The 27,559-nt window shown below is 42.7% G+C and overlaps 1 long non-coding RNA gene across 1 annotated transcript in view; it reads left to right on the forward strand.

The window, feature by feature from the left end:
• Positions 1–24,415, forward strand: part of LOC146767077 (uncharacterized) — a 38,347-nt gene extending 13,932 nt beyond the window's left edge. Inside the window, exon 3 of the long non-coding RNA XR_014956177.1 lies at positions 1,812–24,415. This is a non-coding gene — a long non-coding RNA (uncharacterized LOC146767077). The remainder of the gene's footprint in view (positions 1–1,811) is intronic.
• The last annotated feature ends 3,144 nt before the right edge of the window (positions 24,416–27,559 follow it).

Raw genomic sequence — 27,559 nt, forward strand, 5'->3', positions numbered from 1 at the left:
GGGCGATAGCATAAAATATTCACAAAGACAAATGTGAACTGAAGCTGTACAAGCTCCCTCTACTAGCTGTGTGGACCAAAAAAAAAAAAAATCAACCTAAAAACAAACCACCCAAAAAAACTCCCAAGAAGACCCAAAGCAAAAACAAACACAAACACAAAAACCAAAACCCAAAAAATATCCTACCAGTTAATGTAGAAAGCAATCAGAAGTGCCTCCACATATGTGACTTAGTCTTTGTGCTTTAAAAGCTAAATTATCAGGGTTTTGTGAAAAATGGTCTCCTGACAAGTCAGGTGAATTTTATTCCTTGCTTTTTGCTGCTCCAGTAAATTTTATGCAGCTCTCCAGAGAGGCTCAAGCTTACAGCTCTTCTTCCAAAAATGTTATCTTTTCTGTCTTTGTTGCATCACTCTCCTTGTCAAACTTCCACTGCTCCAGTCCCCAACTTTTTTAAATGGGCCTTTCCTGTTCATTTTTGTGCTTTAGTGGCTGCACATAGCCAAAAGTTTTTCTTCCTGTCAGACCTGAAACACCCCTGAAGTTAAAGTTCCCTTTGACAAAAGAAGAGGGGCATGGAGACTTGGAAATCTCCTGAAGAGAGAAAAAACAGTCAGGATGGGTCTGTGAGAGGCTGGTACTATGGGTGCCCATGGGTTAAGGCATCCTTCCTTCACAATGCCTTTGAGGATGTGCCACGACTTCCTGTAACATGTAAGGTTTGGACAACACTGGAAGAACAAGTAGTAGAGAAGGGAGGGTGTTGGAATCTGAGGTATTGATGATTCCGAGATTGTAGAAAGTCTCTGTCTCTCAGCCCCACTGCCAAAGCAGAAGTCATAATTGGTCTGTGCTGGTTCCAAGGTTGTTTATTCTGTTTATCTCTCACATGTTCTGCTGCCCTGCCCAGCTCTGTCCTGCAGGGCAGCGTGTGGGGCTCTGCCCTCAGTGGGATGTTACAAACATTAAATACCAGAAACTCCCTGGGCTGGATTTACAATAACGTGCCAATATCTGTCACTTATGTTGGACCGTGTGTCCCCAGCCTGAACCAACAGAAAAATGCCAACACCACAGTGAAACATGGAGGGCATGAAGAAGGAGAAAAAGGACAAGGCACACCCAATTTCCTCCATCTTATGCCCTTTAGACCCCTAATCTAGAATCCTAAAATTTTACTTTTGCACCCGTGCCACACTTAATTATTACTTATATCAAACACTCAGAGCTTGTAATTCATCTTGTAAGATTGAAAACTCTTTTCCATGGACAGAGATCACAGCCAGTGTCTCTGGGGGCTCTGTCCAGGGGGGTTCCTGACCCCTGCCAGGGTCCCAGACCTGCCAGGGCAGCCAGAGGGAAGCCCCAGATGCCCACAGGAGGGTGTGGGATTTGGGGGATTTTTTGTTGTTTTATTCTTTGTGATTCCATAATATGTAGGATTTGAGGCCCAAAGTAGAGGCTGAAGGAGCAGAAGCCTTTCCAGGTACTGTGTGAAGGCAGGAATAGCAGGGGCTCAGGCTGGCCTGTCTCAAACTCACCCTTCAGGGCAGGGTTGTTTACCACTGTTCCCTCCTGGCTTCTCCAGAGAACCATGGCATTAATTAATGCCACGTGGAATGCTGGGGACACCTGCCCCTGGTCCGTGGGGGCCTGGTGACCCTGCAGTGGCAGGAGGTGGTGGCTGCTCCATCCGGGGGAGGACTCGAATGCCTGACCCAGGAGCAAACAGCCCAGTATCCTGTTACCAGCCCAGCATCCAGCTGGATCCCCAACTCTCCCCTCTTTTTATTTTTTTTATTCCTTTAAAGGGCATTTGCTGCACCAGCTGCCAGAAGATCTCAATTGCATCATGTCAGCAGATCCATCTCAGCCTGGTGTTTTATTTCGGGGTAGGCTGGGCTCAACTCTTCCGTTAAACGATTGAAGCCATGCGCGCCAAACTCGAAACAGGCTCTGCTGGAGGAGAACAATAAATATTGAAGACTTGAGGCAAGCCTGGCTTTTGTGACGTTTGATGACAACTGGTATCACTTACAAAAATTACATCATAAAGAAAAAGCAATGAAATTGCATGTCATCAGGCATAACTAAATGTCAGAAGAAATATGTGTATCCTTTGTTTTCAGATCCAAATTCAGTTTTAACATTTAAATGAAATCTAGGACCATTTTGATATTTATCAGGCACCATTACAAAAAGTCCTAGGGTATTTTTGTTTGCTGACTTGCTCATTGCCAAGGGTGGTGTGTTGTTTATGTTCCTGTTCTTTCAAGCCAATTTATGCTTAGTGGAGCATCCTCTGAATTGAAACATCCCCTTCCTCTTTACCCCACCCACTTATTTTTGTCTGTTCTCATCCTCTGGAGGACTCATGGGCTGGCAGCTTGTTGAAAACCTCACTGTAATCAATGGCAATACTGGGCCTGGAGTGAGATTCACAGAGGTCTGGTATTAGCAATAATCCATGGGTTTATTGAGATACTTGGAGATGTAAACACTTTGTCTCCTGTTTTTTCATAAGCTAAATAAAATTAGGACTGTCTGGACCACTGCACCACAGCTCTGTGGTTCAAACAAAACAAACCCTCCCTCTTGACATAAACCTCAAGATCCTATATATAACCACGGATGTTAAAATAAATGCTATTATTAAGCAACTTTAGAATTTTCAGCTATTCTGAGTGCTTTAATATCTATTGCTATGCACATTAAAAAAAAAAAAACAAACAAACAACAACAACCCAAAACCAACCGAACAAACAAAAAAACCCAACAGAAACACACTGCGAAACCTTAAAATGCATTTCTTAGTATTGAGGTCCTTTTCCTGGTCAAATTCTAAAAATTTTTTCTTGTCTTTGCATGAAGTGGTAGATCACATGAGAAACCCGGCCTGGGGTTCATTACTGTGTTTGTCAAGTTTCATTTTTGATAATTGAAACAAATGTAAAAAGTTACAGTTCAGGGAGGAATAGGTAGAAGAAAGTAGAAATGGCACTCAGCAAGCATCTGGGAGGGTACAAATGTCATTTCTCTTTGAAACAGCACACAACAGCATTCAGCACCTTTTACAGCAACCCACATCTCTACGGTGTCTGAAACCAGTGAGCTCTTTGAGCAGAAGGGCTTTGCCATTGCTTTCATTGTTAACAATGTCCCCTGATGTCTAATGTCGGGGGAAAAAATATGCTCAAGTTTTCTGATTCCACCATTGCAGATGAATGTGTTCCCATCCTCCTGTAGCCTGTACACAAAAGGTGCAGCTGCCCCACGTGCATCTCCAAGGCAAACTGTGCGCACACAGCTTCAGTGTCTTCTCACACATCAGCCAGAACTTTGGATTTAAGCACTTGGAAGACTGGGTAAAGCCTGCCCTGTACCTTTATTGCAAGTTAAACCCCCTGAAGATTTCAGTGTTTTTCATTCAGAAAGCTGCTAGAAGGGGCCGGGGAAGTTGCTTTGGACTCTGGGGGATCTAAACCCAATTAAACTATGCAAAAAGTATATTTCTGGAACAATTTTGCAGTAAAAGTTACAGTCAAGTTTTACTCGTTGAGTTTTTTGGCTCATCCCTAAAGAGCCAAAAAAGGGGGAAATGTATTAATTTTTTTTCCTCCTGGATGGTGCACAGGCTGCCAGTTCATGCAAGCTGAATAATCATTGCTGGGTGTTAGGTCTCAGATTTTCTGATGATTTTAAAGCAAGACAGGGGCAGCTGCAGTTGTTTTACACTGAGGAATTTCAAAGAATCATCATATGCTTTTTCTTGTAGTTGAAATGCTTAAAATATTCCTGTTCCTAAAGTAAGCTGAATTTACACACATTTATATGTATATATAAACAAACACATACTAAGACTCTAAGTCTGCTGGGAAAAAAAAAAAAGTAGCAGTTGAAGCAGGAATACATCTAAGTTATTCTGGGAGATTATGAAAGCATCAAAAAATAAATAAAACCTATAAAAAACCCCAAACCACGAACAAAAAAAAAAAAAAAAGAAAAAACAAAAAAGAAAAACAAACAAACCACAGGGAAAAAAAAAAAAATCAAGCATTCTTAAGGACAGGAAGATATTTCATTGGCTTTGCTCATTTGCATGTCAATGCCACAATGCCATGCCAGCTTCATAGCAGCACTGGTGTCTGAGCCCAAGGGAACAATGTGAGAGGTCAGAGCAGCACATTTGTAGGTTCACTGATTTCTTTTCAGCATGCTCAGGAAAACAAAACAGGAGTGGAGAGACAGGATCTGCATCCTACGTGGTGATTTGTCACTGACCTTTCAGGTCTCCAGCACAAGCATGGTGGCTGGTTTTCCTTTACACTGCACAGTGTGGGGCAGGGAAAAACCCTGGAATTCCACTGTGGGCTTTGCTGCACCTTCAGAGTCAGCACAGCACCCATCTAGGTATGCTTTGGCTATCAGCTCTTCTGAGCCAGAACTGAAGGTCAGGGTGTCTTCAGCTGAAACAGGAGCAGTCAGCTTTAATTATTACTGTCAACTTCTCTAAAGCCTTGTATCTGAATGTTCCAGAGCATTTAATGGATTTTAAGGGGTAAATTTGGCTCTGTTACACACACAGAGTTTTCTTAAAGGATGTTGTATTTGTGGCTCTGATTTGAAATAATTAACGAAATTTCATACTATTACATCAGCAAGTGCTTTTAGGAGGAGCCTCCAGTTCCTGTGTGACATGGAAAGAAACTCTACTGATATGTGGGGTTAGAATAGGAAAAATATTGAGTCTGAGGATGGGAAAGGTAAAAAAGCTTGGTAAGAAGCTCCTGTTCAGTAGTTCACAGGTGAAATATTCGACTGAAATTCTGGCTGCACCTTATTGGTATTACACAGGACTCCCTTATCTTTCCTTAGCACCTGCCACTGGTTTCATGATCTCAGCCCTGAATTTTGTGGTTCATGCTTTCAGGTAGTTATGGTTCCCTTCAGGCTTAACTCTGGGCTACTGCCTTCATGAGATGGTTAAGAACTTAGAACTTGCAGGTCCAGGACTCAACTTTCTCTGTGGAGCCAGCTCCAAGTTTTCTTAACAAGTCCTTAACCATGCTTAAAGAAGTCCAGCTGTTGTCACATGATAAACACAAATGGCTACTCTGGACTGGACCTCTTGCTACAGCTACTACTGGTTTAATTTTTATTTTCTTAAATGCCTGGGAACTTATGCCACCATGCTGTAGTACCAAAGCAAGAACAAGTGACCTGCAGAGGAATCCAAAATCTCTAAACAAACTAAAAATAAATTCTGCAGCTGGAGGATACCAAGAGGAAAAGGAAGAGCTGCCAACACATGCAGCATTTTTCAGCCTATCATTATGTGCCAATTTTAGTTTCTCAACCATTACTAGCAGTGGCCAGAGAATGTGAGTGATGTTCATTAATTACCATTTCCCTGCCAATGCTGATAACCAGAACTTTCTTCCACCTCATTGATGTGCAATCTGACTTTTCTTTCTTTTTTCTCTTTTTTTCTCACTTACAAAACTTCCAATTATCTTTGGAAGCAGGAACTTTCACCAGGTCTTAAGCCTGCAGATTTTTTCCTGGATTGAAGTTGTGTCTGATTGATTTAAGTCCTGTTTTACACTTGTTTGCACATTCTCGGACACTGAATGTTGATCAGTTTTTCTGTCATTTCAGCTGTTTTTAGGTGATGGTAAAACCTTCTCTTCTCTGCATTTTTTTTTTTCAAAAGACAATTTAAAAACCCCAAACTTTCTTTCCTTTTTCAAAGGGAGCAAAAATATCCATTTGGGGAAGATCACATTGTGTTAATAATGAAGCAGAGTTTGTGGGAGTAAACCATCTAGAAAACTGGTGAAAGCTGAGATATTTGTGTTACTCTAGCTCATGTTTTGTTGTCACCTGAACAAATGGTGAACATTACCTTCCATGCTCTAGCCACAATAATCAAAGTACCTATGAGCAAGGGCTACAAAGAGAGGCAAAGCCACTTGGCTTTATAGAAGGTGATTTCTCCTTTACTTCTTCTGTCTTGCTTGTATTTTTAAATTAGCAGGACCACAATGATGCTGATCCATTGTCATTGGCAAGACTTTAATTATTTTGTGCAAGAGCTAGCAAGTGATTTTGAAGGCTACAGGGTTTTTGCTCAGATTTGCTCCAGTATTCAGTGGTTAATTTTTTTCTCCCTACATGGAATATTTAGTCATGGTTGAACAAATAACAGATGAGCAAGTTTGAGAAAAGTGAAAGCTAATTTAAACCATTGATTCAAGACTGCTGGTATAGTCAGAACATTTTTTCTAATGTTCCTGTTAACCTAAACTATTGTATCTCAAGCACAAAAGGAAAAATGCTGGAATTTTCCATAGCAATATTCTCAGCCACTCCATCACTTTCTGTGAGGCCAAGTTAATAGCTTTCCTCTCTTTAAAAGATAAAACCTGCTCTGCCCACAAACTTAAGGCTTCCTTTCTGAAATGATCCCTGCAGTTCTGTGTCTTAGGCTCTGACTTAACATACTCAATTTACTTCCTGTGTTGGCACAGAAGATCAGCCTGTGCTTCTCACCTTTAAACAACCTGCCATTGAAATCAGAAAAGTGTTTAGAAGCAAACAGGTCTATCTCAGTGATGGCTAGACAGTGTTTAGTGAAAAAGGTTTTGATGGCAAAATAACAGTATTATCCAGATTTCCATCAATTATTCTGAACATATCTCGTTTCTTCATAAGTTCTAAAGAGTACCGGTGGTCTAGTTTGATTTCTTTTCTTATCTTAATCACCTGGCCACTAGCATTTACGAAAAAAAGGTCTTTAAGATTGGATGTAGTAGAAATAATATTTTAAAAAGTAGTAACTTTGGCATGTTTCTCTCATGTCTCCTTTACGGTATTCAAGGTAGTTTTTCAACTTTGATTTGGTTTACCCGCAGCTTTATCTTTATAGTTTCGTATTAAATAAAATCTGATTCATACAGGAAGCATTTATATCCAAGTCATGACACCATGAAAAATACATGTAAGCTCCTGATTAGGTTCCTACCTGAGGAGATGCCCAGACTGACCATTTTGCACCTGTTTTGTACCAAAATACTATTTCCATTCTCCTGTTTCTGAATGAGAATCTGGTCACTCTTTCAGGTCATTTTTGTAGGCAGATTGAATCTTTGCTCTTATCCCTCCATCCTAAGGGACCCGAATCTTTGCTAATTCTACCTTGGGACCCTGAAGCATTTTGTTTCTTTCTGTCCTTCAGGCTGTACCACAAAGAAAATGAACCAGGCTTGATCTTGTAATTCACTGTCAACATTTCTGAAAGTCTGTGAAGAACTCTGCTAATAGTGCTTATGTATTTGCATAGCCATGATCATGTTTGAGTGTTTAGCTGAATTCTAGGAACAGTCAAGCCTCATTAACTAAACATAACTTTGGTGAAAAAATTGGGTCTGACATCTTCATGGACATAAATGCCCTCTAGTGACTGGTGAACACTGTAAAGAGCTGTACTTTGGGTACAGCCTGTGTATTCTTGGATTAATATCTTGTATGTTTGTCTTGAAGAGTTACTTAGATGGACTGTTGGCAACTTACAGTACTGGTCTCTTATGGGAAAATTCAGTGAAGTTTAGAGTTTTTTGAGAAAACATTCACTCTTTATTCTTTAACTCCATGCTTAGACTGAAGATAAACCCCTCTGATACTGCTCTGTTTTCTCAGTTTTTCCTTCTCTCTCTTTTTTAGATAACATGAGCAGATGATAGCTATCACTTTTGCCTGACAGCCCTCGGTGCCATTTTCTCCCCCAATATGGAGCAGCACATCTGCAAGCAGCATTACTGGGTCTAATTGTGCTTCTAATTGTGTTTTTCCACAACTGGAATAACTTAATTCTCCTTAATGAGCAGGAGAACTGAAAACAGGAGGATTGGAACTGCTTAATTCTGTTCCCAGCTCTTACTGTGAGATAACTTGTACAACTAGATCTTTAATATTTTAATTTTTTTTTCTTAAAGCTCTTGGATCCCTAATTCCTAGTTTCTGTTTCTGTTAGCTGGGGTTCAGAGATCAAAGGAGCGCTCTTGCAGAGAAATTACAAGATGCCCATTGCCTTTACTTTTTAGCATGACAGTGCCAACCCCTCTGGAGAAGAGCCTACCACTGCTTCTCATAGACCCATGGATGGATGGGTCTGCTCCCAGTCCGAGCTTTCGTCAGTGGAGGCAGAAGCCTTTAAAGCTGCACTTAACCAGCACCTTGAATCTAGACCTCATCCAAGCTGTCATCAGACCAAGAGATGTCTTTCATCCACTTGACTGGGAGATACAGGTCTTTCCCACTGGCACAAGGTGTGACAGCCACCAGTGGCACGATTTCCACACTGGAACCCAGCACCCTGCCACGCCGTGCTGGCCATCCTCTACCCAGCCTCTGACCGCCCAGCTTGGACCTGCTGTGCTTCCTGCAAACCCTCTCTCGTGTTCCGAGGCGGGTTCACCCGATTCCTGGAATTCCTCCTTCCCTGCTCCCAGCCATGCTTGTCCTGCTGTGTGTGCAGCGTTCTGGGCCGCTGGCAGCCCCGCCACGCCCGCGTGGCGCTGCTGCTGCTCTGCGGGCCAGCGCATCGCTGCCAGCGAGCTCCTGCTGGCCCCCTGCACCCACCCTGCGCCCTTTGGTTTGGGTTTTGTTCCTTTCATTGCTGCTCATCCCCAAATCTTACATAGGACGAATACAGGGCAGAGAAAGAATGATTCTTTTCTTGGCGAGAGAGCCTTGCAAAGATCTACAGTCAGCATGTGAATGCTGTCTGGGGAGGGGGAAAAGCAGCTGATCTTGGCTATGTCTCAGGGTGGCTGAAGGTTTCACATTAGTCTGGGCTGATTTGTTTGGATCTCTTTCGCACTAGGGTGCTTGCAATATCTGCTTTACAAACATATTCTGTGTTCTTTCATGCACGTGTGTTATCTTCCATGTTGCTCTTAAAAGGATTTGCCATTGCTATTCATATTCCTGTCCCTTTTGGGTGTCATTACCTTCTGCCATGATAATTAAACCAAAAAGAGGGAGGGAGAAAATAACCATACAAATAAAAACTACAGACTAGTCATATTTGACAAAAGCATCAATGTTAAAATAGAGGCTTTTGATACCATGACTGCTTCCTTGTTATGCCTAGCTAACGGAAAATGCAACTGATGTTGTGTTTTTTAGTGATTAAGTGGTTAATGATTTAATGAACTAAAAAAAAATCTCATTTGTTGCATCCCTTGGACTCAGAAAAAACCTCAAAGAGCTGATTTTCTGTGTACCTCAGTCCAATATTGCTACCTGCTGGGATATGAACACAATCTCTAAATAAATTGCAAGTGGCCTTGGGCAAATGGAAGAGTTTCGCTTTGATCTTGCTAGAGAGAATGAACTCAAATGTTCAATCAATCAAATTCATAACTTCTAGCTACAATCGGCCTGACAACAGCCTATTATTTATTTTTAAAATCATATATTTCATTATTGCAAAACACACAGTCTCTCGTGGGGGGAAAAACCTAAATTATTGATAAGCCTTGTATGTGACTGAGTTTGTTGGTTTTGACATGCTTGTCACTAACTATTGTCAGGAAGAATTTACTAAGATGTTTAGTCTGAAAAGTTGGCCAGGAATGTGTGTTGTGCCACATTTAAACTGGGTAGAGAAAACTTTAATAGCTGCTTTCTTCTTGAATTCCTAGTTGGTAAAGACAGCTGAAGGCAGACTGGGCTTTCTAGTGTGAAAACAATGCGTTAGAACAAGCGCCCTTTGTTTTAATTGCTGCAGACCAGATGATTCAGTCTCTGAAATTATCCATGAGTTGGGGATATGAAACTTTTACTTGATTTGTGTATTTCTTGAAATAGCAATTCTCAGTCTGCAAAATATTTATGTGTACAGAAAAAGGAGAACAATTAACCCCACACCTCAAGAGTCTGTTTTCAATGGTGTTTGCCAAAAGCATCTGAAGAGTGGGTAAAGGAAGAGTGTATGAGGGAAGTCTGTAGGGAAAGTCATCTTATTATACAAAAGCATTTACAGAGATGTTATAATGAGTAGTTTCTCCAGCCCAGATGGAGTTTGTGAGGAGGCTGTGCAGACACCTGGATGTAGCTCCTACATCCCACAAGGAACCCCATGCCTGACCTACCAGGTGTGCCTGGTACTTGGTTTTGAGTTTTGTAGGAGAGCCCACACCTCTTCACTCCCCATTGCTATTTATGTGACCCTTATGGGTCTTACATGTCTGTAAATAACTACTAATACTTCCTTCTTGATGATGCAGCTCCGGAGCAGATTGAGGGACACCTCGGATCCATGAGTATAATATAAGCAAAAATCTGCATAATTAACTAAAACACTAATAAGTCACACAGTCATAGGGCTGAAGATAATTTTAATGGGAAGGTTATAATATTACAAAATCAAAGTGATTGAAATAAAACTTGGTTTTCTTCTAAATTCTGGCTCTCTCTGGAGATTCTAAATAAGTTATTCTATTTCAGCTTAGTATAACACTGATTTTTTTGTTGCTGTTGTTGTTTTGACATGGCTTGATTCAAAATGAAATATTTCAGGTGGCCAAAAGAAGAAAAACTAAATGTTGTCATAATCCCCAGAATGTTCTTTTAGTAAGATATTGAAATTATCATTTTAGTACTTCTGGCTGTACTTGCTCCCAGACAATTTGTTCCATGAACTTTTGGACGATATTTCACCATTTTCTATTGGTTTCACAACAGTGGAGTATCCCATGGGTTACAAGTTCCATGAGAAGATAGTGGAAAAGCTGAGCAAGAGGACTGATTGAACCAAACTTTAACTATCTGAAAGCTGTGAATCTCACCCAAGGTCTTCCAGGGTGCTTCTGCAGACCCTGCAAAGAGAGCCCCTTCCAGGAGATGGTTTGCTTTGTGCTGAAGCACTTGAGCATGGACAACCTTTCTCCACAGGAACGGAGGTTACTATTATAAGTACTGTTTGTTTTTTTGACAGCTTTCCTTGTTTCCTTGTTTTAGCTGCCACCATTTCATGGTTTGTCAGAAGCAACTGTGCAAAAAATCTCCAAACCTTTCCAGGTCCCTCTGTTCAGATGTGTCAGAAACAGCACCACAGGAGCAACAGGCAGCTCCAATAAATCTTGGGGGCTTTGGGAGCTTCCCTTCCTGGTGCTTGCTTTGCAACTCTGAGCATGAACTCACACCATTTGCCTGGTCTATATCACATATGGCAGTCCTATTTGCACCTAGGCTTGAGTCCAGACAGCAAATGCCTTTTAAGCCCCACTCCAATTCACACTTGTTGCAAAGCCTGGAAAATTAAGCCTTTCTTTAGGCTTTCCTCCTGTGGTATCATTGCACTGTGTAATTATAGAGACTGTAATGTTATTTTATTATGAAGATTTAGCAAGATGAGCAGTTTGGGACACACTTAATGCCTAACATGCAGTTCAACTTGGCTTTGATTTCCATTATGAGATTTATTATCACAGGGAATACACACTTCGCTTGACTCTGCTGTGTGCCTGTCTAAGCTGATACAGTAGACTTTTTAAAACTAGAAAGATTCATTTGTTCTTTTTAATGTCTGGGACTAACTTTTGCATGGAAGGAATGTGTTGCCTAAATATAATGTGATCCTTCCAGGTATATAGTGGAATAGAATAATTTGCTTTATATCTGTTTTTGTCTGAGAAGTATTTCAAAGATCTTTCCTGCCCAGGTTTCCATAGGGCTCTAAGCGACTGTTGTCTGTTTTCAGAAGTTCACAGGTCTATCAAAATGTACAAATCATATCTCTTCCCTCTTAGCACTCACACAGGCTCAGATCATTGTGGGGAGGCAGTGCCAGCGTTGTGTACTTTGCCAGATGCTTAGCTGCTGTGATAATGAGGGTTATTAAGGGAACAGGGATATTAGCTGCTGCAATCCATGATAGTGGGGGACTGTGCCTGATGACTCAGAAAGTCTCCTCAGCTGCTGTGTTCTTGTGTTTAAGGAAGGTGGTGTTTGTTACCTGCCAAGCAGCCTCTGATTTACAATCTCAAAGCACTGTGAAGTGTCAACACCAAATTAATTTCTTTGTGTGTCAGTTGTGATCTCAGAAAGTCCCTTCTGATACATGGTGGTTATGGAAGAGTGGCGAATTCAACTCTGAGGTTGTTTTGGTTTTTTGGCTCAAGTGAACATCAGAGGAAATCCTTCCCTTTTTACTCAACTGTGCTATTGAGAAGAGCAGAGAAATGGCTCAACTATGCAGCTGGAGTCAGTTGGAAGTGTTTTCAAAGGAAAAACAGCACTTGAAAACTGGATTGTCCTGTGATTTCTCTTAACCAGGTATATTTTGCTTTAACTATAAAACATAATCCCAAGCAAGCCACATAACCATCTGTTTATCAACTTATCCACTTGGAAATGAACATGCAGCAGGTAATTCTGCTGCCATAGGTGGCTCGGCCATGTCTCTGGAGACGATTAATTAATAATTATCAATCACTTCTGTCTGAATTAAGATACCCTCTGCATCAGTTCACAGCAAGAGCAGATGTTGAAAGTTAACCACACATGGCTGCACAGGGGACCATTAGAAGATGTTTGTCACCCAGGACAGGGTCCTATCGGCATTTTGTGTGTCAGAAATTATTCATTGACTTCAGCAGCCACAGAGTTCTGGCCATGGCTTGGAGTGCACATAGCAAGGGTTTGTTTAGGAAGACTTTTGATAGCACAGCAATGCCTGCTGCCTTCAGTTTTGGGGAATGAGACAGCTGGAATTTTTTCTAAGGAACCTGTGCATGTTGCTGCCTCAGCCTGTGTTAGTTTTCTTTCCCATTCCAGTAATTTATCACAGCATTTCATGGCTGAAACCTGGGATTCAAGGACACCTTTTTGTCCAGGCAAGCAATTGTGTGCTTTACACATACACCATATGTAGGCACTTCTGAAGGAACCAAAAGTGCCATCTGATTGTTTGCTTCTGGATTTTCCATATAGGGCTCCCCATTTGGGTATTGGCATGTTAACATACCAAAAACAAAAACCTGCCTCCAGAAAGTAGAAATCATATAGACAACCTGATGCTTTCTCCAAGTGAAAAGTGGACGTAAACAACTCAGGCAGTGTAGGATGGTTCAGTTCCTTGCACTTGCTGTGAAAAATTCTCTGATCTAATTTGCTCAGGTTCTTGGGATGCTGCTCATCTGCATCATGGGCTTTATCAACATTTAATTATAGCCAATTATCTGTTTCCTCAAAAACATAATTATTGATGAATTTAATATTCACCCTTCTAAAAGCCTGGCCACAATAAACTAGGGAAATAGAGCTTTATCCCTAAAGACAAGCTGATTTATTCTAGCAGTGTAGCTGTAATGGGACTCTGTGAGTTAACAAAGGAACAAAAATGAAGCAAGAGGTTGATAATCAGTACACACAGGCTGGAAGAAAGGTCCATGTACCAGGCTTGGATGGCAGCTGGCCCAGGCTGGCATAAAGCAGTGGGTGATTCAGGGTGCCCAGGTACCCAGCCGAGCTCCATCTACTTCTGCCTTTGACTACATGGGCAGTGCTGAGCTCCAGACTTTACCTACACAGAGCATTTCCAGCTCTTGTCCTTATTTTGGTTTTTGATGCATACAAGAATTCAGGTGTGATGAATTCAGTGTGCAGCTGGTCCATGAAGCTCCCCAGGAAATGTTACTATGCAGCACCATTGCAGTTGCTGGCAGGTTCCCCACTGTTAGGTGGAACACCTTGGCTTTTGCCATGCTGTGGTGTTGCTTGGAGGTGTTCTGCTCCCAGGGGGAGCAGCATCTGAGCACAGAACCACTCCTCAATGTCCATCCTGATCCTGGCACTCAGCTTGCTCTCTATCCACCGGTTTCAGATTCACTGTATAGGTGGAGGGCTTGATTTCACAGGGGCAATGGAAAAGATTTGACTTCATGACTTAGACTAGAATGACACTGACAATGGGTGATGGCCAATTTCTGTTGGTCTCATTGTGTTATTTTAGTTGAACTTCTTAAACCATAAAGTGCTTATATTGCCATTTTTATCCATGTGGTAGCACAAACTGCAACTCATCTTCTGGATATAAGATGTGGTTCTCTATAAATGCATGGGAGAGAGTGGATTATGCAAATATGCTTATTACTTTGTTATGGTGCTGGTGGTGGTTTGTGCTTTCTTTGCCTTTGGTTTATTTTTAATTTGAGCTCATTAACACTTGAGGCAACATGCATTTTTCCTACAATCTGAGGAAAAAAATCATAGGAAAAAACATTGTTGCCACCTCTATTATGCCTGGGCTGAGACATAAAAACAAAGAGGCTGCACATTGTTGACCAAGCCTCTCATAAATCCCCCCAGCTCCCCCTATGTCAGTCCTTGTTTTCTCACTCCTGAGCTGAAAGTATCAACCAGGAGCAAACATACAATGTTTTTGTAGTTGTTTCCTTAGAAATTAGGCAGCTCTGCTACACCTTAATTGCATATATGGCAGATCCCATCATAAGTCATTCTGACAAAAAGGCCAGGGAACGTTAATATTTTTGTTTACAGTATGTTAAACAGATGTTTTTTTCAGTGTAGAGATAAGACTACATTAAATATGGTTTTATAAATAGAGGCCCTCACAGCTTAGCTCCTCTCGGGACTGCTCTGATTCGCTTGTTGGATGATTATAATGGGTTTTTAATTACACCTGTTAGCCAAGGTGTATATCAGAACTAAATTACAAAGCACCTTACAGTCAAGATTTTTCCAGTGTACAATAAGCTGAAAAACACTTTTTGTCCATAAGGACAAAGACATTATTTTTCACATTATCAAAATTACAGAAGCTTTCTGGGCAAACATAGTGATAACACAGTAGATTAAGAAAGACAAACTTTTCCTTTCTTTATTTTTCTTATTTGTTTATTTTGGAAGGTGCTTAGTAATTACTCCCAGCAAGTTTAACGCCTTGTGAGCAGCTAACTAAGCCTCTGCTGGTTTTCATACTTGGTGAAATTTGCAGCAGGCTTGGCTTTGTCAAAGAGTGTCTTGATTCATGATGTGTGTCAGGAAGCATCACTTCACTGTGCGAGTCTTTGTCTTTCAGAAGAATTTTTTTTGAATTATTGGTGGTTTTAGTGAACTGATTACAATAACTATTTAGGTCTGAAGTTCTCTGAAAAGCACAAGAGCAGGTTCTTCAATAGTTTGTCTCTTAAATGCAGAAGTCTGCTTGGAAAAGATGCTTGTCTCAGGGTATAAAAAGACATTTCTTTGGTTGTTACAACCTGGGTAATGCTGACCCCAGCTGTTTGCCCCTTTAGCAGCTCATCACTGCCTAGTGAAAAGAAAAAGAAATTTCTTTTCCCCACATGTTTTGAGAATGGGAGGGGTTGATTCTTTATAAAATTTTGGGAAAGTAAAAACTCTTCTGTAAAGGAAGAAGGGTGGATGTCAAATGAAGGAACGGTGAAATAGTCACCTATAGATACCATTGTTGAAATGCTGTGCAGTCCAAGGACTTTAGTCAGACATAGAAAGGGAGAAAGTGCAAAAAGCAAAGCTGATTGCCATGTTTACCCTGCCTTGGAGAACTTACCCAGAGGGCAGCCTTCCCTGTTGAGTTTATTTCCCATAAATGTGCACATGTACTAAGGAAGCAGTATCTCTATTCTTGCCTCATATATCTTTCAGAGAATGAACTTTCTGTGTTTCTGAAGGTATTGCTTAATGGCCGAGGGGTAAATGGACCACTTGAGATAAGCCATATTTGAAGGAGCCTGTAGGCATGTTGTTCATGAACTTTAATTTTTCCCTGAGTGGAACTGGAAGACAGTAAGCTGAATGTTGAAAGGTGGTGATGGAAAAGTAACACAAAAAGAAGGAGTAGGAAAAAATGCAGGGCATAAAAAAAATAAGAATAGATGAGTAGATGGGAAAATGGAAGAAATGGCAATGAAGAAAGACATTAGTGAGGCAGCTGGCACTAAGTCATTGGTCCTAGGATGAGCCTTCAGAGGAGATTTTATTAGCTCATTCTATTATTCTCATGCAGAGAGCAACTGACTATAGATATTGGCTTGAACACTGTTTCCAGACACGGGTTTCAACCAGTACAAGTGTTAATGCCAGTTTGAATAAAGCATTTGTCACAGATAAAAATGAAATATGATCCCCCTGGGCTCTAATCTGATGATGAACAGTGGTGTTGTCCATTGTGCTGATTCCAGTTCTAGTGAAATTCAGAGGTTTCACTCATACAGGGTGTCATCAAACTTCAGCAGGAGCCCCTTTTAGCACCAGGTTAAAGGCTGAGGAAAAGAGAGGCTAACTATGCTTCCATGGCAGCCTTATCTTTTGGAAATGCCCAAATAATGGCTGAATCTTGTTTGGTTTAGATGTGGTACATTAGAGCTGGCATGGTTACAAATGTCAGTCCAGTTGGTTTGGGGAGTAATACTTATTATTATACACAGCTCCTGATAGGAACACGAACACAGAGTATAGAAGGCCAGATCTGCAGCAGGTATGAATTTTCTACACAAAAATATCTTCTGTTCCATTGAACCAAATAGCTCTTTCACTTGTTAAATGTCTGCCACTTGTTTGCTGGATGTTGACAGTCAGGGCTCTTTCCAAATGTTCTCCTCATTGCTCTGCTGGCTTTGGCCAGTGTGTGATGTCTGGGACAGCCCCTCCCAAATGAGCACAGCAGGACTGCCAGTTTCTGACTTTTTCTTGTTTTCAAAAGGGAAGCAACAGTGAAATAACTGTATAACTTCCCTGATGTTGCTGAAGTGAACCCAGGTAGCATGTTTATCACAGATCACATCTCTCTCAGAAATCAAATTACCTTTGATCTCCAAATCCTCCATTTATTATCATTCAAGACCAGAAAGCCTGATTGATAAAAATGAAGGTAGAACCATGTTCAAGAAGCTGGGCATGGCCTCTGTTGCTCCTCCTTTCCTGAGGTGTTTGAGCCCATATGAGGGGACTCACATGCTTTAAGGCCTCCAAATGACAGTAGAGTGCACTGGCAGTAAAAAGAGATATACTGTAGGGCTGTGGCAACTGGAGTACCCAGCGTTATAACAAGTAGCTCTCCAGTTGCTGTCAGCCTTGACAAGCACCCTATTGAAATGCAGATGCCTCCTTCTTGCACCCAAGGAAGCAAATGGTTCAGCCAGAGTTCTTTCCTCTGGCTCTAATGAGAAAGAGGGGAAAGGATGAGCTTTTGATAATACCTAATCATCTCGGCTTGTCTGTGCCTCAGGGCAGGGCCGTATCATGCAGGTGCTCAGTGCATTATCCCGTTATGAAATTTAATATTTGGCCTTTCCTACCCACAATCCAGCCAGGGAAGATGCAGTGGTATCTGAGGATTTGCTCCCTATTTTTTGACTTTGTGGCAGTAAGTGGGAATGACCTCAACCTTGACAGAAGATAAAATTTTATACACATTAGGTGGATGTAAATAAATATTTCTTGCATTCTAATATCCTTCCACTTAAACATTATTACTAAAATCTCCCTTCTTCCTTTAATCACCAGAGCTAGACATTTCTGAGCTTTTGAAAAGAGACAAACACGCAACAAATCGCGCTTGACTAATTTTGTTAAATTCTACAGAAAAGCAAATGTGAAGTCAAGTCTCTAGAGGTCGAGTCTTTGGCAAGAGGAATTTATAAGCAGAGTACTATTTGTTCTCTGATTATTTGCTCCGCTGACAGTAGATGAAGAAAAGACGAAGCAGAAGATTTGTGCTAATTTAGAAAAATGTTTGAAAATGTTTGCCTTGCAAATCCAAATATATTAGCTAAATGTTATTGAATAATAATGAGAATGGGCGTTTATTGACTGAAGGACTTTGGAACTATGCAAAATTAATTTGTATTTATTTAACACTGCCTTTCAATGGATCTTTGTTCATGTTTCTGCAGCTTGGATTTCTTTGCAAGAGCTGATCTCTTTTTATAGCACTTCTTTATTTTAGTAACCAGCCTAAGTGCCTTGGTTCCCTAACAAAGCTTGAACAAGAAACGAAGTAAATATACAAAGCAAGGGCTTGCTTCTCAGAGGTGCTATTGTTTGTACAATGGTAAAGTGCCGGCATCTCTGCTGAGGCCTGGGCCACCTCTTGCTGGATGCGTAGTAACCCCAAATCTTCCCAGACAAACAGCTGAAAGAAAAGAACTCTGTTATCTTTGACTTGCAGGCAGAGAGCTGAAGTGGGGAGCAAGCAGGAGACCCGTCCCAGTCTCTGGTAGCAGTGATCTGGGCTTCCCCGAGCCACAACCCCTTACCCCAAGCACGATTCCCTCCTCTCATCCTAGACGAAACTCTCCACCTGATGCCTTTTTCTTACACAAAGAGAAATGTTTCATCAGATTAAAATGAAGAAGGATGAGTGTCATAGGTAAGGAGATCTGAGAAGGACTTACTAGTAAAGAGTAGCTATTAAAAGCAAAAAATCAAGATCTTGCCAATCTTTCATACAAAGATGACGTTGTCCAGCCCGTGCCCACAAACACCATGTGGGAGGTGAAATTAGTTGAATACATCCTCTTCCTCATCCTTCCAGCACCCTGGGTGTCTTCCTGGTGTTTATGCATCCCATTTTGTTGTGCCCTGAAGTACAGCAGCGCTCAATCCTGTGTGGTCAGCTCTCTGCTGGATGTCATTCCCCTGAGGGCCAGTGTGGAACAAGGCCAGGTGTAGGCTGACAGACTGGGGCTGCAAAGCCCCCCGTGTCTCCTGCTGCACCCCATATAAAGGGCAGCTGGGCTTATTTCATCCCTCTACATCCTTTGTGGTGCAGCCTCAGGAGCCTGTTTAATCCTTCTTCCTTGCTGAGATGGGATTGAGCAACCTCTAAATCCTTTCTGATACTTTCCTCAACAGCTCCATCGAGGGCACACTACAGCATTCTGCTGCTCCAGGGGGCTGGTGGCCTAGGCTCAACATATCTTTATGTCTCTGTGGAACACAGAGAGTTGTTACTCATTCCTCTTTCATAACAGCCATTCACATGTCAAAGATTTTGCCCTCTCTGCCTTTGTCTTTAGCTTTAGACTAACCAAACCCATGGGGTTTTGCCTCTGGTGTGGGTGGGGCTTCTCCGAGCCCAAGTGCTTCCACATCCCATCTCTCCATCACTATGGAGCCCAGGTCCTGTGTGTGTCCTTCCTGTATCTCCCAAAGACATGAGGATCCCCCCACCCTTCCCATTTTGGAAATGCCACCAAGGATTTGTGGAGAGGCCAGTGAAAATGTTTCACAGTTTCTCTGGAAAAATAGAATAAACAGCATTTTCCAATAGGAACAAAAGCAGAATGTCGTGTTCCTTTTCTCTATGAGTGTGGAAGTGTTAAAGGCTGTTAAGCTCTGCTGAGGACAAGGTAAAAGGAGTCCCCAGCATTTCTGTAACAGTTGCACCGATGCCTGCAGGTACATGTGTTATCTGTAGCAACACAATACTTTTGCAGAGGGCTTTGGGAAGTGTGGGAATGAAACAGACTCTTTTTAATCTCATTTATTTCCTCAGGCCATCTGGATTTAGTAAACACTCAAGACAACTGACAGGAAAAAGTTGAACCTTAGAACTAACAGGTTGATATGTGCATTAAAAGCCAGGACTTTCTGCACTCCAAGCATTGGCTGGATCATTGGCTTGCTATGAAGCCTTAATAGCTTTTCTGCAGTTTATATGTCTCAAAATAGGCCCAGCTCTGACTTCTTGCCTCATGGGGTGTTGGGAATGTTTATTACTTATTGCTGAGAGTGGACAGCATTACTGAAAAAAAAGCTCTCACTCAGTCTTATCCAAGGCTCATTAAAACCTTACAAATGTGGCTTGTGCAAAGTCATTCTCAGGAGTTACCTGTTGAATTTGCTTTACACCTTTTGTGAGAATGGCAGAGCTGAGCCTTTCAAATGGTTTCTAAATTAATCTGCTCTCAATCTGGTCAGGAGAATCTTAAACTGGCTTCAGTGGAAGCATGGGATACGGTCCAAAGGAAAAGAATCGGCACTCTGGGAGTTTGAATGAAAACTAGTAACTAATAAATGAAAAGTACTTTTGTTTATCCATGCTGGCAAGCAGCCTGTCTGTAGTGGGAACACCAGTGCCCAAGTATGTTCTTTATCCATTTGGATTTATATGATGCTAAAATGGGAGCCTGGCCAAAGCAGGAGGTGCCCCTGCCACGAAAAGCAAGCTTAGCTCTGAGAGCTGTTTGTGAAATCTATATGAAACAGAGCTCCCAACTCCATGAAATCTCTCTCTTTCCCCATTTCTGTTTGTGTCTGTCTAGCACAGACTTCCATTAAAGAGGCTGCTACATTGCTGACCTGTGTGCAATGCTCAGTATGGTGGGACTATTAGGATGCAAATTGTGCAAATCATCAGCTAGAGACCTGTATGTTTTTTGGTCTCATAGTCCTTAAAGTTCCTTCACTGGGAGGATTCTCAGATGGTTTAGTCAGCGTGGATCTTTTACTGCCTTGAAGTAGCATTAGGTGTCCAACTCACCAACACTTGTGTGACCATGTACCTACCTCTCTACTTGCTGGTGTCAGAAAGGGGATGAGTAAACCATAAGTTCACTTATGGGTTTAAAAGCAAACTTGTAAACCTTGATTTATTTTGATGTGAGGGCAGCAGAAGGTTAAAGTGGTATTTTTTCAGTATTGGCACCTATCTGATGCTTACCCTTATCTATAGTCCTGCTGTGAGGCTTGTGTAGTTTTACAGAAATTTATGTCATGGTAAGTGTTATGAAGAAGCTTTATTGTTCCTGATCCAGAAAACTGAGGATGCAAATATTCTGCTTAGACTTCAAGGTGGATTTTAACATTAGGAGTGTATTTTAGCATAAGGAGAAAGAGCTATTTAATGCCTTTTCTTGGGGGTTACACTCAAGTTACTGGGTTAAGTGATAAAATTTGGTCTATTTATTGCATGAATGAAAAGCTGCTGGAGGGAATTTTGAGGACTCATTCAGCTGAGCAACACCTTAAATATCTTCCTGATTTTGGTGCCTGAGCACACTAATTACAAGACCCTCCACAGCTGAAACTTGTGTAGGACATTTTATTCAAGTCAGGCATATATTAATAGCTGCTACAGCGTGATAAAATGCAATGATAAAACAATCTCTAGCTGCAGCATCATGGAGGGGCTTTTTAAATTGCAGACAAAAAGCTCCCACCTATTGCAAGGCATCTTGGTCAGCTTCAGCTGCTTCATGTGGTCCACTGGAGGGGGAGTGGGTGGTTTCATGCAGGCTGGTAAATCTGAACCCTGATTTGACACCACCTCAGTCTGAGGTTGAGCCATTTGAATTTCACGGGTATGCAAAGTGATTGGGATGGAAGGTGTGGGGGGAAGAGGCTTTCAGCTAGTTAGAGCCTTACGCTGTTCTTGGTATGATGCCTCCTGATGGGAAGCAGTCTAATAAAGCTTCCATTTTCAAGTTGAGATAAAAGCATTACCTATCCAATAGATCTGTGTGTAGAGACTAATGCCTCTCCGCTTTGTTTTCACGTATTATATGTACAACTGGCATTAATTGTTACATTTTCCTTATGTTTTTCCAGTATGTTTTTAATCTCTGCAGGCTGTATTGATTTTTTTCCTGTGTTGCTTCTACACTTGCCACCAGGACCTCCTTGTAGATAAGGTGTTTCAATTCAGCGTGTGATATTTCTTGGGAAAACACTCTAAAACACTTTTTTTCTTTTTAAATGTGTTTTTTTTTTTCTTCTCTCCCCCCTTTTGCGATGTATTAAAAGGAAGATGTTGGAAAAGAATTCAGAGCACAAAGCAGGGACTTGGAATGCCCTTTCTCTTTCAGCAAACCCTTTTATTCTACTGTGAGGAATGAAACGCTCCTGTTACAGCAAACACAGACTTGTGTTTTACAGCAAAAGCTGTTTAAAAGGTTATACACAGACTGTACACAGAGTTGAGCTTGGTAACAAGAGTGTTTCTGTGTTGCTAATATTAAGAAGAGAGCACTCATTCTGAAGTCACAGTTGTTACAGTAGGAACCTTCCTTTTAGTGCTTCTGTCATCTCTTTAATGCAGAGCTGAGGGGGTTCTGGTTGGAGAGCTAGGAGTTAAGGCAACATATTAGGCTGTCACAGGATTAGGCTTGGGGGCTACAAAAAGGGTGTCCTTGGCTGTTCCTCTTGCCTGATGGATGATGATGGGGCATAAAGTTTGACGTGGGGTGGGTAAATCCAGTGGTCCCAGATAGAGAAATCACAATATTTTGTAGGTTGTTAAGGTTTGTGATGCGTTCCTTAAAAAAAAATTAATTAAATTTCATCATTACCTCAGTGCATACAAACAGCAGACATGAAACAGTCTGAAAATATTGTGGAGGTGGACTCAGCTGCCATCTCCAGGCAAACAGAGCTGCTAGAGATGGCTTGTGGTATGTTGTGATCACCAGTGCTGTGCAGATGTGATTTACGTTCCTGTCACGCATCTCCCACCACCCCAGCATCCCAGGCAATCCGTATGGCTCTGCCAGAAGGCAGCTTTTCTCTCAAGCATGCTGCTTCTCTGCTGCCAGCCCCCACCTATGCCCTCAGCTGCCCAAACATAAACTGAGTTATTGAAACTTGCTATGAGCACAATTCACCTTGGCCCAGCACATCTAAAAAAACGTGTCAGAAAGCCCAACCACAGCACCCTGTGAAGGTCCTACGAGGGGCAGTGGTGCTCCTGTTCCCCCACCCTCCTTTGTCAGCCAGCTCCTCTGGCAGCCCTGGCCCAGGGGAATGGGAGTCATATCATTCAGTGACAAGTCCAGGGGAATCCACATCACTGCTGAGCCCTCTTCAGTTATAAATTTAGGGGTTTCATTTGTCTTGGGAGGCAGAACCTTTTTCTGCCCTATGCACTCGCCTGCACCCATGGTTGCTGCCTTCTCTTTTTCCTGGCGTGGGCTGTGTGAGCCTGCTGCCCTGTCTGCTGCCTGGACAGTATCCTGCTGGTTTCTGGATGTGGTATAAACAGGCTAACCCACATTTAGCAGTTAGAAAACTGTGCTTGGAGCATCATGCTGTGCACTTCCCACAGCCTGTATGATGTGCAAGCCAGCAGCCCTGTCTGCCTCAGCCATGCATCATTATCTGGGCCCTTCAGATCCACTGCTGCTCATTAAGTTTCTTCTTTAGCATGACAGTGTCCACCTGTGCACCCCAAAATGCCAGGGTCCCTCCTGGCTGCTGCTGCCAGGGTGATGACCCTCACACAAAAGCAGTGGTCACCAGAGGTGATTTTGGGAGACCACTGGAGCTAATTCAGCTCCAGACTGGTGCTGCTCTGGGGAGTGGAGGACAGGGAAACACAAGCTACCCTTGTTACCAGGTGCAGTAAACTTGTTTCTCTCCTTTGTCTCCCTTTATTTATGCCCAGTGTTTGGGTGCATTTGGCTGCCTACGGATCCCCCACAAAATGTGCTTGGGGTGATTGCACTGCATCCACTACTTTTGCCAGTACTTCTGTGGTGATCTCACTGTTCTGGCAAAGTTCTCAGGGCAAGATAGAGAAACTCCCCTTCAAAGCTCAGGGCTCAAAATCAGACCAACATCTCCCATAGCACTTCATTGCCTGGGAAGCCTATCTCAGCTGCACCTCCACATCAGCCTGAGATGTTCCAGCATCCAGCCTCCCACAAGCAGGAGAGGGAGAGGAGATGAACTTCCCATCAAGTATCAGGACAAGGGAAAGAGCAGCAGCCCAAGCATCTCCCAGTGATGCTCATCCTTTCCTGCACAGTGAAAGGAGTTGCCATGAGTAGGTCAAAGAACTACACTCTGTTGTCACGAGCTGTACCTCGGGCAAAATACAGCTGAAGGAAAAATCAGAAACCTTCCAACCCAGTCAACTTGGATCCTAAGCAGAGTGAACAATGTTAGAGCAGGACTACATTTCCATCTGATGTCCCTAAATACAAGTGATCCGTTTAGAAAATAATTCAATAATAAAAAATTCAGCCACCTTAATCAGAAATAAGCCCTGATTCAACACAGATGTACAAAAAAAAATGTTTTGAATTTTTAGGTCTACACCCCGACCCCAGAGAGCTAAACACTGAATCGTCACTGCTCTGAAATGCATGCTGTCTTCTGGAAAGTTCTCCAAAAGGTGAAATGTTCTGTGGTTTGTTTTGCTTCCAGACTGATCTAACTAACCGTTCAAACTTTCAAAGAAACTGTGTAGGAGCCTGACATTTAAAGGAGGGGGGGAAAAAAGAACTTGGGGGAGGAATACAAATTTGAAAAGATGTTTTTCTGCCCGCCCTCCCCGAAGGAGAGCGTGTCTGGACGCTGCTGGGCAGGAGGTTGGCCCGTGGGTGTCCCGGGGCTGCAGCAGAGCGGGGAGGGCAGGGGGGAGCCGGGGCCGGGCTCGCCCCGCTGCGCTGTCCGGCGGAGGGGATCGCTCGGCTCGGCTCTCCCTGCATGGCGAGATGCTGCTCGCAGCAGCAGGAGCTGTTTGCAGAGACTTCATGGGCCACGGGAGAGTCACAGAGCGTGCTGCACACCGCCCATCTGCCCAGGAGCCAGACGAGCCTTGTACTCCCCTTAGACAGTACAGGAATTTGCTAAACTAAACTGGGGTGCATTTCCAGTGTGCTGTTCCCACTCTGCAGTATGCAGAATTTCCATGCATGCATACACATGCAGATATATAATAGAATCTTATAGAGTATATACAGCAATGATATATGCAAGTATTTTCCCCACCTATTTAAGTATTTCTTCTATATTTTGAGATACATCATGGGTGAAAGTCAGTGATTTGGAAGCACAATAAAAAATTTGCCAGAGCCTATGTGTAAGCCATGAAAAGGTGTCCCTAGGTACAAGCTTTCTGAAATTTAGCACAAGAGAGGAAAACCTGCTTTTTCCTTAGGAAACCATCACCAGGCAATACATATTCTTAGAGAAAGTTTTTTTCCTTGCCATACTGGCATAGACAGACTCACATAAATGATCTGGATTTAGATAAAAACTCCTGAGGTCTAAATGTTGACATAGAAATGGCAAAGTTCCCTGTAATCTTGTTGAGCAGGTGCCCATGGGTTACTCAGTACAGCTTCACTCCTTTGCAGGTCCTAATGGAAGGTGCAGGTCCGCACTGAGTGCCAGAATGATGCTGTTAGGACTGGTAAGAATTTAGCTCTCAGAACCCGAAATAAATGCCTCGTTCAGGAGGAATGTGGTGGATGTTACTGAGGCTCGTGGCAGTGAGGTGTGGAAACAAACTATTAGGTTAAGTCCTCTCCCTTGTCAGCACTGGATGTGGAGTGCTGTCCTCCAAAACGGTACTCACACTAATTCTTCTCACTCATGTCATGCTTCCCATTGAGTAAAATCAAATTCCAACACTGTTCCTTTCTCTGAGCTTCCCTCTGCATCCTGTCTCTTTTGTTTCTAACAGAGGTTGGGAATGCTGTCTGCTCAGGATTGCAGCTTTCAGCACCAAGACTTGAACTGAAAATAGTGCCTTATTGGTGAGGTGAGAGACAAAAAATATCAAATAGAGGTTAAAAGTGCATTTTCAGGGGTTTCAGTAAAAAACGCAATCTTAAGAGAGTATTAACTTAATAATTCAATCTTAGGAGAGATACAGCTATCTGCAGAAATTTTTTAAACTAAGTTAATATTTTGATTTATTGGAGAAATGCAAATCAAGATCTCTCTTCCTTAAATAATTTCAATTTTACCATTTTTCTTTCATGCAAGAAACCTGTAAATCTCCTGGTTTTCTGTTTCCTTTTTTTTTTTTTTTCCTCACAGTAAGATAAGCTAAGAATATTCAACAAAAATTTAGAAAGAAATGTATTTACATGAAGTAAAATAAAATGTATAAAAACAGGACAGTAACAGGTTCTCTTTGCATTCCTTTATTGACTTTTGGTTGTTGCCTGGAAATTTTAGGGGTATATTTTGCTAAAATTATTTCAGGACTTACATCTTGCATATTCCAGTTACGTTTTAAATATTTCATATTATCTTAGTGGCATATTTTCTCTTATCGAGAATGACAGTCATTAACTTCTTGATGTTTTTAATGCTGGGGTTTCTTACATCTGGTTTATAGCTAACAAAAAGGTGTGAACTGATTTGCACCAAATTCCCTCACAACAGCAAGAGTTTATAATAAAAAGTGATTGTGAAAGTGAGGGAAACATTAAATATAATGGCAGAACAGTTCTTTTAATCACTCAGAATAGGATAAGCATGAAATGCAACTATAATATGAATGATAATCTGAAGGGGGACGTAACAGCTGAAAGACTGAAAGAATTTCAATTAAAATATACTCAGCTTAACTGATTGTGCAGATAAAGCCCACCGATACAGCAATGATGGGCACTCCGTACATGCCAGTGTAGATTTCCCGAGCACACCCAGCAGTTGAATTAGAAATTAATTTCGATACAATTATTATTTTTGCCTGAGAACCAACCGCAACAGAAAGTCTCATTTCATCTTACGAGCTCCCGGCGCACAAAGCGTTTCACCGTCGGGTATTTACCCGCCCCGGTTTTGTTTGAGACCCGGGGAGGGACATTTGGAACGCGCCGCAATGAGCAAATCCTCGTGCTGCTCCTTTGTTCCGGAATTTTATCCCGAGCTGTAATGAGGGGGAAGGCGGCGGCGCAGCCGGAGCCGGGCGCGCTCCATCCCTTCGGCTGTGTGTCACTGCCCTCTCGCGGCCCGCGCCGCGGGGACCGGGGACACGGGGGGACACGGGGGGACACGGGGGGACACGGGGGGACACGGGGGGACACGGGGGGACACTGCCACCCCGCCTCGGAACCCCTCGCACCCCACCGCGCCTCTTGCCTCCGGCAGCGCTGGGGACCCCGCGGCTCGGAGCGTCCCCCGGGCCGCCACCCCGCGGTCCGGTCGCAGCCCTGCGGGGCCGGGGCCGCCCGGCTGCGGGGCACAAGCCGTGCCGGGAGCGGCACCGCCCTCGCCAGCGGGACTGCTCGGGCTGAGCCCGCTCCCCGTGCCCGGTCCGTCTCTCCGTACCTGGACATCAGAGGATGCTGCAGCCCGAGCGGTGCCTGCCTGCGTGGGGCTTCTGTAGCGCTCAGGGGTTATGGGCTGTGTGATGGCTACTTCAATACTTAACCGAGCATTTCAAAGTTCCCCTGTGATCTATACATACGTGACATTTAAGACATCTTTCGTGTCTGTTTTGTTCCCATAATATTTTTTCTTTCCCACCAGCTGCTTCTTTCTGCCCCTTCCTCTCCTCCCAAACCGGGCAGTGCCTGTCTCACACTGCAGCGCTCGGCACAGGGGCTGCAGGCTCAGGAGCAGCCCGGCTGTGGGCAGCTGCCCAGGGAGCATCCCACACACATCACAACTTTCTCCCAGAAATGAAGTTTCTTGTTCTCTCCTAGTCCCGAGTGTGCTGCCAGTCACACTGATTTGTACCAAACTGTGCAGTACACGTGCTCTCATACAGAAAATTGTGCCTAATTCTGAATCTCAGTCACTTACCTAAGACTGGTTAGGAGTC

The sequence above is a fragment of the Lonchura striata genome, chromosome 6 (genome assembly GCF_050655825.1).
Source record: "Lonchura striata isolate lonStrDom1 chromosome 6, ASM5065582v1, whole genome shotgun sequence".
In the NCBI taxonomy this organism is placed as follows: domain Eukaryota; kingdom Metazoa; phylum Chordata; class Aves; order Passeriformes; family Estrildidae; genus Lonchura; species Lonchura striata.